This window comes from Sciurus vulgaris (assembly GCF_902686455.1).
Source record: "Sciurus vulgaris genome assembly, chromosome: 15".
NCBI lineage: Eukaryota > Metazoa > Chordata > Mammalia > Rodentia > Sciuridae > Sciurus > Sciurus vulgaris.
The window spans coordinates 47724561-47734032 of NC_136476.1; the positions used below are offsets into that span (position 1 = coordinate 47724561).

Sequence of the window (9472 nt, forward strand, 5' to 3'; positions counted from 1 at the left end):
TGTTGAACAGCTAGTGAAGAACTGTGCTGGAATGTCAATCTAGACAGCTTGGCTCCAATATCAGGGTTTTACATTGCTAAAACAAGCACACGTTTCCAATTGTCTCAATCCTTGAAGAGTCTGCCACCTAGGTGAGAGGGAATAAGAAAACCCAAAGAAGGAAATGGCTTAACTAACCCTATTGCCACCACCCCCTTTTCCCAGCAATGGCAAATCAGTAAGACAAACTGTTTTTAAGAAAGTGTTGGATAAGCAACTCATTATAAGTCCCCACCAACATCACATTAAAATATCAGTAGGCACAAAAAACTGTGAAAATACACAGCAGCTTTTTAAAAATTAGATAGGTAGGCCATTTATTGTCATAACCTAAGAGAAATCTAAGCTATAGAAAAAGGAGCTGAATACACATGAACTTCACATCATAGGATTATTATAGTCAAAGGTAAAGAAAGAAATGTATTCACATGTTTAGGGTGGTAGGGGTTCTTAATCATTCAGTCAGGGTGCATTTTTACTGGGCATTATCAGCATAGTATCTAGTCCTTTAAATTCCAAAGACCTGGAATAATTAGAAAAATTTTTAAAAAATTTTTATTCATTTATTTTTATTTATTTATCATTTTAATTTTTATTTTTACAGACTGCATTTTGATTCATTGTACACAAATGGGGTACAACTTTTCATTTCTATGGTTGTGCATGATGTAGATTCACACAATTCATGTAATTGTGCATATACATAGGGTAGTGATGTCTGCCTCATTCCACCATTTTTCATACCCCTACCCCTCCTCCCTCTCATTTCCCTCTACATAATCTAAAATTCCTCCATTCTTCTCTCACCCACCACCCCACCACCCCCATTAGCAGCTCAATTGTCAATAGCTAGATTGAGGAAACAACCTAGATGCCCTTCAACAGATGAATGGATAAAGAAACTGTGGTATAGAGGGAAAAGAGGCGTGGTAGGGGTAGGGGGAAGGGAAAAAATAACAGAATGAATCAAACGATATTACCCTATGTAAATGTATGATTACACAAATGGTATGCCTTTACTCCATGTACAAACAGAGAAACAACATGTATTCCATTTGTTTACAATTAAAAAAAGAAACTGTGGTATATATACACAATTGAATATTATTCAGTCACAAAAAGATTTTAAAAAGTAAAAATTTCAAAGTAGAAAAACTGAAAAAGCACAGAAAGTTTAAAAATATGCGATTAAAATATTTATAAAATATTATACAAACTCAAGTAATTAATTGCACTTTTACACATACACACACACACACACACACACACACACACACACACACACACAAAGAAAAGCATGCCCTGTATTTACATGGGTAGTAAGTGCCATAGAGACTTATACATTCCTGAAAAGTTCCTTGTTTTGAATAAGTCTTTGCCAAATTCATAATTCATGACTCTGCCTCTCCCAGTACTTCAATCCTACCAATCTTCCTTCAGGTTCAATACCACTTGGTTTCCCAGGCCAAATAGGAATTGCAAAAGCAGAAACAAAGGCAGTGTCAACCAACCCCAAAACTGGCAGTAATATTAAACTATTCTGATATAGGCGGAGCATAGCCTAAGTGTGCAGGGTAACTGCCAGTTCTTATACTGTTCCCCAGAACCAAATTTTCCATATTTATATCTTACTCTTGACCACATCTATATGTCTAATATTTAGCATTGTATTTCAACCATGTTCATAAGTCTAATTTAATTTTTACTAGCCAGTCCTTAGTAACGTAGATTATCTGAGAAGCTGGGGTCTAATATTCCTTTTGAGCTCCAGGTCCCACAGTCTGACCCAACTCATTGTCAGGTCTTAGCTCCTCTTTGAATGACCTTTCTATCACCACAATCCCTTTCTTCTTAAATGAACTCTCTTTTCTCCTCTAAATTCAGAATATTGTCTCTGATATCTATGCCATATTCATCCATGGATTGCTCTCAGGTTCAGCTATTGCTTCTCTGATCTCTGGAGATCCCTATTTGTATAACCCATGATGGAAGAACAAGGCCATCTTTGTCTAGTTGGATCTCTGACCAGTCATGTCCAAACACATCCCTTGGGATAGCACCAAATCCCAAGATTTCCTCCTGATATAATTTTCCATAGTTAAAAGTATGCTTTATTGACACTTTCAAGTACCATGTGGTTTAAACTCTTCTCTGTTCTGATACTTTTATTCTGATAATGATTATTTTCATCCTGTTTTGGGAGCAGAACAGGCATTCTTTATGAAGTAAAAGGAGTATTCTAATATCCTGGTAGTAAAATGAAAACAAATTTGAAACACTCATACCTTTTTTTTTTTTTTTTTTTTTTTTTTTTGCAGTATGGTAAAATAAAATAATTCAAAGTCCATTAAAGCTTATTAGAATTGGAATTCTAAGATGGCTTCCAAGATCAATTATTTCAGTGATTTAAAAGAGAGCAGCATTTAAAAATCCTTGGAACAAGGAATTACCACAACTGGAAAGGGTATTGTTGACCCCCGCGGATATTGTTACTGCTTGCAGCAACAATTGCGCGGGTATTTATCGGAGGTGGACTGGAAACAACTACTTCTACTATCTTTCTTTTTAGTGTGCTGCTTTCTTGCTTGTTTGTTCCCTAGCTTATAGAGGAAGAGAGGCTTTAAGAGGAGAGAGAGAAAGGATTTGCATAAGAGAGAAAGAGTCTTTGAGAGGAGAGAGAGAGGCTTTGCTTATCAGAGAGGTTACACTTTCAGAGATCTATATCTTCTTAGAGTCCTGCATCCTGCAAACTAAAGGTGCGTGTTATCAGAGGTGCTTCTTCTGTGATCTGCCATCTGCCTTCTGCGATCTATCAGAGGTGCTGCTTCTCCGTGCTTATCCTCTCTGCTAGCTGCTTATCCACCGGGTGCTTCCTATAGGTGTGTGTCTTATATACCTAAGGCAGCCAATCAGCTTAGGATTAGCACAATTGAGGCACGCCCCTCGGTACCAATCGAGAAAGAATGAGGAATATCTGTTGCTAGCGCAGAGGAGACATTAACTAATCAGGCAAAAGTAGATCACACCTTGTTAACACTAATTATGCGCCACACCTCTTGGCTCAAAGCCAGCCGCCATCTTAGGGTTACCCAAACATGTCTTCTGCAGGGTATAAGGAATATAGTGGTAAGGAAATTTTCAAAGGTTACTTATTAGCTGATCAGAAAGAGTAAGTATGAACTTTGGGTGAAGAAGTTATATCTCTAATCTTTTCTCACTTGACTCTCCATTTCCCACATACAGTTATCAGATAATTTACTCTTGTTTTCTAGAGCCTTCAAAGTGATTGATTGGCAGAAAGTGGCTTCAAGCATGAGGGGGTTGTTTTACATAGCAAAAATTTGAGTAGATTTATAAGCATAGAAAAATTGAATGCTTTATTGTTCATTTTAAAAATAATCAAACGTAAACTGTTTTTTCTTTAGCTTATTTTCTTGTTTTTTTCTTCATTACATAAGATTGGCAGAATATTCAGTGAAGGATGAACTAAAGGAGCTTTTAGAAACACCATTGTCAAGATCAGCTACTACAATGAAGAAAACATAATTTTTATAACTGGCTATAGATGACATCATGAAAAATGTTCATACAAATTTGTATTGTGTTTTGCAGTCATACATTTGGAAAAGGGACAGACTTTCATTCTCTATTTGTTATATTTCTCTTTTGACCCTGTTAGTTCCTATCTCAGTGAGGAACTTAGTGAGATTCACAATATCTATTAATCGACAGAATTGAGAGAATACAATGCTGTATTTTCTAATTAATGACTAAGCAAGTGATATTTTATATATCAGTTTATTAGAGAAGAGAGGCAGATGAAAGATGAGAATTATACCAAAAAGAATGGTACATTAACTTAAAGTGAATACTGGGGAAGAAGTTAGAGACAGTAGTAGTGGTAAGGAAAAAAGAAAAAAAAATATATGATGAGGAACAGGACAAGAAATATCAAAGAAATTGGCCACACTACAGTAAAAAGCAGCTCAGAATTCTGTAGCTTTCAATTCAGAAGTTCATAAGAAGAAGGTTACTCTCAGTGTCTGGGTATTTTGTAAAGTAACAATCCCCATTGTGAAAAACACTATGATGTATGTGAACACAATACCTCTATTTTATATATTTATCTTTGTGTGGTGTTGAGGAACAATTCCAGGGCCCCATAAGTGCTAGACAAGTGCTCTACTGCTGAGCTATAACCCAAAGCAGGTGAGTGTAAATTCTGATATCCTCTTGTATATGTATATGTGAAATGATAGTTTTACTTTGCATATCATTGCAAGTAACTTCATTATCCAGTGAATATTTCAAAACTTTTGCTAATTTTAGTTTGTACAACTGAGAAAACAATGTGGATCATTTAAGAAAAATGTTAAAGGAATAAGTTTAAAAGTAGATACGTTGAGAACCTAACTATGTTGAGCAGCAAAATGAAATTAAATTCCTATCTCTTACCCTACAAAAACTCAATTAAAGTATATCAAGGACCTAGACATTAGATCAGAGACCCTGCAACCTACTAGAAGAAAATGTAGGCCCAACTCTCCATCATGTCAGCTTCAGAATTGAACTTCTCAACAAGACTCCTAAATGCAAGAAGTAAAATCAAGAAGCAATAAATGGAATAGTATCAAACTAAAAAGCTTCTTCACAGCAAAGGAAACAATTAAGAACATGAAGAGAGCCTATGGAATGAGAGAAACTCTTCACTACCTACACCCCAGATAGAGGATTAGTCTCCAAGATATATTAAGAATTCAAAAACCTTAAAACCAAAAAAAAAAAAAAAAAAAAAACCCAAATAATCCTGGATCATAGTGCTTTCCAGCTGTTCCCAACTGCTTCCTCTGTTCCGGACTGCTTCCTTCCCAGACCATGGCACCTTGGCCTGAGCTGGAAAATGCCCAGCACAATCCCCCAAAATACTTCAAAGGTGCCATGAGTTATCAGTACACACCAGCCAAAGTCAAGGAGACCTACAAAAATGACAGCAGAGGTCCTGCACCCAAGATTGAACTTGTGCCCTCCTACTCCACTGTGACATTGAAAAAGGAGCCCACTCAGGTGGAAGACTCCTGGGACTTGCCTGCACTCCAGGATACTAGGATCAAGTGTCCAGAGAGAAACACCAAAGGGAAAATCCTCAGTGTCTTGCAAGGAATTGGGAAATTCATTCTGCTCCTGGGATACCTCTACTTGTTTGTGTGCTCCTTGGAAGTCCTCAGCAGGGCATGCCAGTTGGTTGGAGGAAAATAGCCAGGAAGTTCTTCAGCAACCACTCTTTCATGTCCAACACTGAGGCAGGACTGGTGATTGGGGTGCTGCTGACCATCAAGGTCAGAGTTCCAGCACCTCCTCATACATCATCATCAGCATGGTGGCCTCACTGTTGACTGTAGGCTGCCATCCCCATTATCATGGAAACCAACATTAGGATCTCCATCTCCAACACCATCTCTGTGTTCATGCCTGCAGACCAGAGTGAGTTCAGAAGGGCTTCTGCAGGGGCCACCATCCATGATTTCTTCAACTGGCTGCCCTTACTTATGCTCTTATCCCTGGAGGCTGACACCAACTACCTGGAGATTCTGACCAACTTGGTGATGGACACTTTCCACTTCAAGAATGGAGAAGATGCCCCAGCACTTCTGAAAGTCATCACAATCCTTTCACAAAAATTGTTACTCAGCTGGACAAAACCCCATCCACCAAATTGCCATGAATGATGAATTGGCCAAAAGCAGGAGTCTGGTCACAATTGGTGCAAAACTTTTACAAACAGAACTGAGATGAATTCCTTTGTCCTCTCACCTGTGAAGTGCACTTCCCCTTCCCTCTGTTGGATGAGTGGCATCTATACCAGGACCATCACGAACATGACTTACAAGAACATTGCCAAGTGCCAACATATCTTTGTGCATTTCAACCTACCAGATCTTCCTGTGAGCATCATCCTTCTGATTTTCTCCTTGCTGCTCCTCTGCCACTGCCTGATCATGATCATCAAGGTCCTGGGCTCTGTACTCAAGGGACAGGTTACAGTTGTCATCAAGAAACTATCAACACTGATTTCCCCTTTCCCTTTGCCTGGATAACTGGCAACGTGGCCATCCTCCTGGGGGTGGGCATGACCCTCATCATACAGAGCACCTCTGTGTTTATCATCTGCCATGACTCTGTTGATCATATCAGTGTGATAACCACTGAGAGGACCTATTTACTCACACTGGGTTCCAAAATCAGGACCACCACTAGAACCATCCTTGCCAATTTAGCCAGCCCAGACAGCACCCTCAAGACTTCCCTCCAGATCCCCCTGGGCCACATTTTCTTCAACATCCCTGGCATCTTCCTCCGGTACCCTATCCAGTTCACTCGCCTGCTGATCTGCCTAGCCAAGGGTCTGGGCAACATCTCTGCCAAGTACTGCTGGTTTTCTGTGTTCTACCTGACTTTCTTCTTCTTTCTAACCTTGCTGACAGTGTATTGATGGACAGCTGGCCGGTTCTGGTGGGTATGGGGGTGCCTATCATCCTCCTGCAGCTGCTGGTGGTCTGCCTCCTGGTGCTGCAGTCCCACTGCATGCATGTCCTGCTCACAAAAGCCTGCAACTGGATTTCCTGCCCTTGTGGATGAATTCCCTGACGTGCTGAGACCATTTCATCTCTCTGGTCACCAACTGCCGCCAAAGGCACAACTGTTGCTGTTGCCAAGTTTGCTGACCTGGGTTAGGTGCAAAAGGGGCAGGGTGTCCCCATTAAGGCCCACGATACTTTTGACAACATACATCAGCAGAGAGGCCCAGGATCAGGTCAAGGCCCAAGCTGATGCCCTGGGCACCAAGGCCATCTCCAAAAGAACTGCCTTCTAGGAGGTTGGGAGGACCTCAGATACCATATGCTCCACCCTTCCTGCTTCCGTGTAAGTTCTGCAGCTTCACAGGGATTTGTTCCCCAGTAGGAAATCCTGGCTTCATTACTAGCTCTCCTTCCCTTTAGTTAGGATGTAAGTTTGCAGGGCAGTTTTATGTCAGCCCCTGCACTCTTGATTCCCCCTCCCAGAAGGTACAGGACAACATAGGAGAAATGGACAAGAAAGCTGACAGGACACAGGTGACCACAGCCACTCCTGCACACAGGAGCAATAGGATCTGTTTTCAGACTGAACCCACTCTTCAGAAGGAAAAGGCCCCTAGGAGGGATTTATGGAAGGTTCTCAAAGGTACCTACATAAGGATGTGTATACACACATGTGAAAATCTGTCCTCAATTGTGATGGAAGTCCAGATGCCTCTTTCTTAGCAAATATTGAGTTCCCCCAAGAGTTCTGGGCTCACTGGTGTCCCTTCTCCAGAGCAGCTCTTTTGAGGGCAAATAGCAATTATTTGGACACTTGGAGAAGACCCTGGATGTGGGCCTCCCATTTCTCAGTGATCCCCAACCGCTTGTCAGAAGTTCCTTACCTGGACAAGTGTGGATGGTCCAAGAAGTTTACCTGCAATGTCTTCACCCTAAAGGTTCCAGAATGGGAGCCACACATGAGCTACAGAGAAAGGAGAGAAAGAGAGACTGATTGATTTTGTTCTGAAAGAGTGGGGCTGATGGAGGGAGGATGAGAACAGGGATTGGTGAGCCTTTGGGGAGATTTTGACCTGCCAGAGGACCTCAGGCTAATCAGAAATCAAATTGATAAGCATTGATTCTACATTTTTGGTCAGATAGAAATAGTTCCTATTAAAACTTAGGATACGCAAGTTCACTAAGCTCATCACCTGCATGGCTGCCACCTCAAATATCAGTAATCACCTGCTCTTGGGACAGGCCTATTTTCCTCCTCTTCCTCTTTTATGTAAGATAACTTTCTGGGCCAGTGGTCAACTTCCGTCCATCCTCTCACCCACACATGCAACTGTTGGAACCTGTTTCTAAACATTTTCCCATAGACGACCTTTGATTTCTCGCCCTCTCTATGCCTGTGAAGTTCCAGACTTTTCTCAGAGGGAGGAAACCTGAGTACAGCTACACTGCCCCTGGGAACTATGACTGGGGTGGGGGCTGAGGGTAAAGAGGTGTGCACTCCATGTCCCGTGTGCCTTCTTTTCTCTCTGCATTTCAGAGCCCCCTGTTTTATTTATTCACCTCCGCTATTACAATTCTCACCTGGCAGGTGAATTTCAGCCTTATCTGGGACTGAGGAGTCAGTGCCGCTGTGCCCCAGGACCTAGTCCTTAACAGGTCAGGTTACCAAGCTGAGCCATCTCTGACCTTCCCCCCAGGTAGATACCAATTCCCATAAAAAAACCATTTATCCTCTATATTTATAGTCACACATCTGTAGAGCATTTTTCATGAGTAACATAGTAAATAGTCTGTGATTTGTGTTTTATGGTGTCTCATTTGGAAATGAGGCAAGATTCTAAGAAATACAAAGCAGAAAAGACCACCTTTGTGCACTTTGTAATATGGCCTTACAAACATGCGTCTATGGTCACACCACTATCCATGCTATAAACATGTTAAGTTAAACCTGGGCACTGGCTGTGACTGTCTTTGCACTCAGATTTTTAAAAATGGAATCATGGTACCTGAGTCAATTTTATTTTTTTTTTAACTTTTTACCAGTTATGGGAAGGGAGAAATAAAAGAGATGACCAAACCCCACCTCCCTCAAAAAAACCAAATAACTTAATCAATAAATGGGCAAAGGAACCTAACGGGCATTTCAAAGAAACACAGTCTATCAAGAAATATGTGAAAAAATGCTCAAATCCTCTAGCAATTAGAGAAATGCCGATTAAAACTACACTGAGATTTAATTTCCACTCAACTCCAGTCAGAATGGCAATTATCAAGAATACATCAACAATAAATGTTGGCAAGGATGTGGGGAAAAAGGTGCACTCATTCATTGCTGGTGAGATTGCAAATTGATGCAACCACTATGAAAAGCAGTGTGGAGATCCCTCACAAAACTTGGAATGGAACCACCATTTGACCCAGTTATCCCACTTCTTGGTTTACGCCCAAAGGACTTAAAATTAGCATACTATAGTGAGGCAGTCACATTAATGCTTATAGCAGCTCAATTCACAATACCCAAGCTATGGAACCAAACTATGTGCCCTTAAACAGATGAATAAAGAAAATACAGTATATATACAAAATGGGATATTACTCAGATATAAAAAAAAAGAATGAAATCATGGCATTTGCCAGTAAATGAATGAAATTGGAGACTATCATGCTAAGTGAAATAAGCTAATCCCCCAAAAGACCAAATGTCAAATATTCTCTGTGATATGTGCATGCTAACACACAATAAGAGTGGGAGAAGGAGAATAGAAGTTTATTGGATTATACAAAGGGGACTGAAGGGAAGGAAGGGAAGACAGTAGAATGAATAGGACATAACTTTCTATGATGGTATGTGAATT

The 9472-nt window shown here is 40.5% G+C and overlaps 1 pseudogene across 1 annotated transcript; it reads left to right on the forward strand.

The window, feature by feature from the left end:
- The first annotated feature begins 4914 nt into the window (after positions 1-4914).
- On the forward strand, positions 4915-6692 carry LOC306644884 (sodium-dependent phosphate transport protein 2B-like; annotated as a pseudogene). The gene has a single exon. The product of its transcript is annotated as a sodium-dependent phosphate transport protein 2B-like (transcript).
- Positions 6693-9472: the final 2780 nt, after the last annotated feature.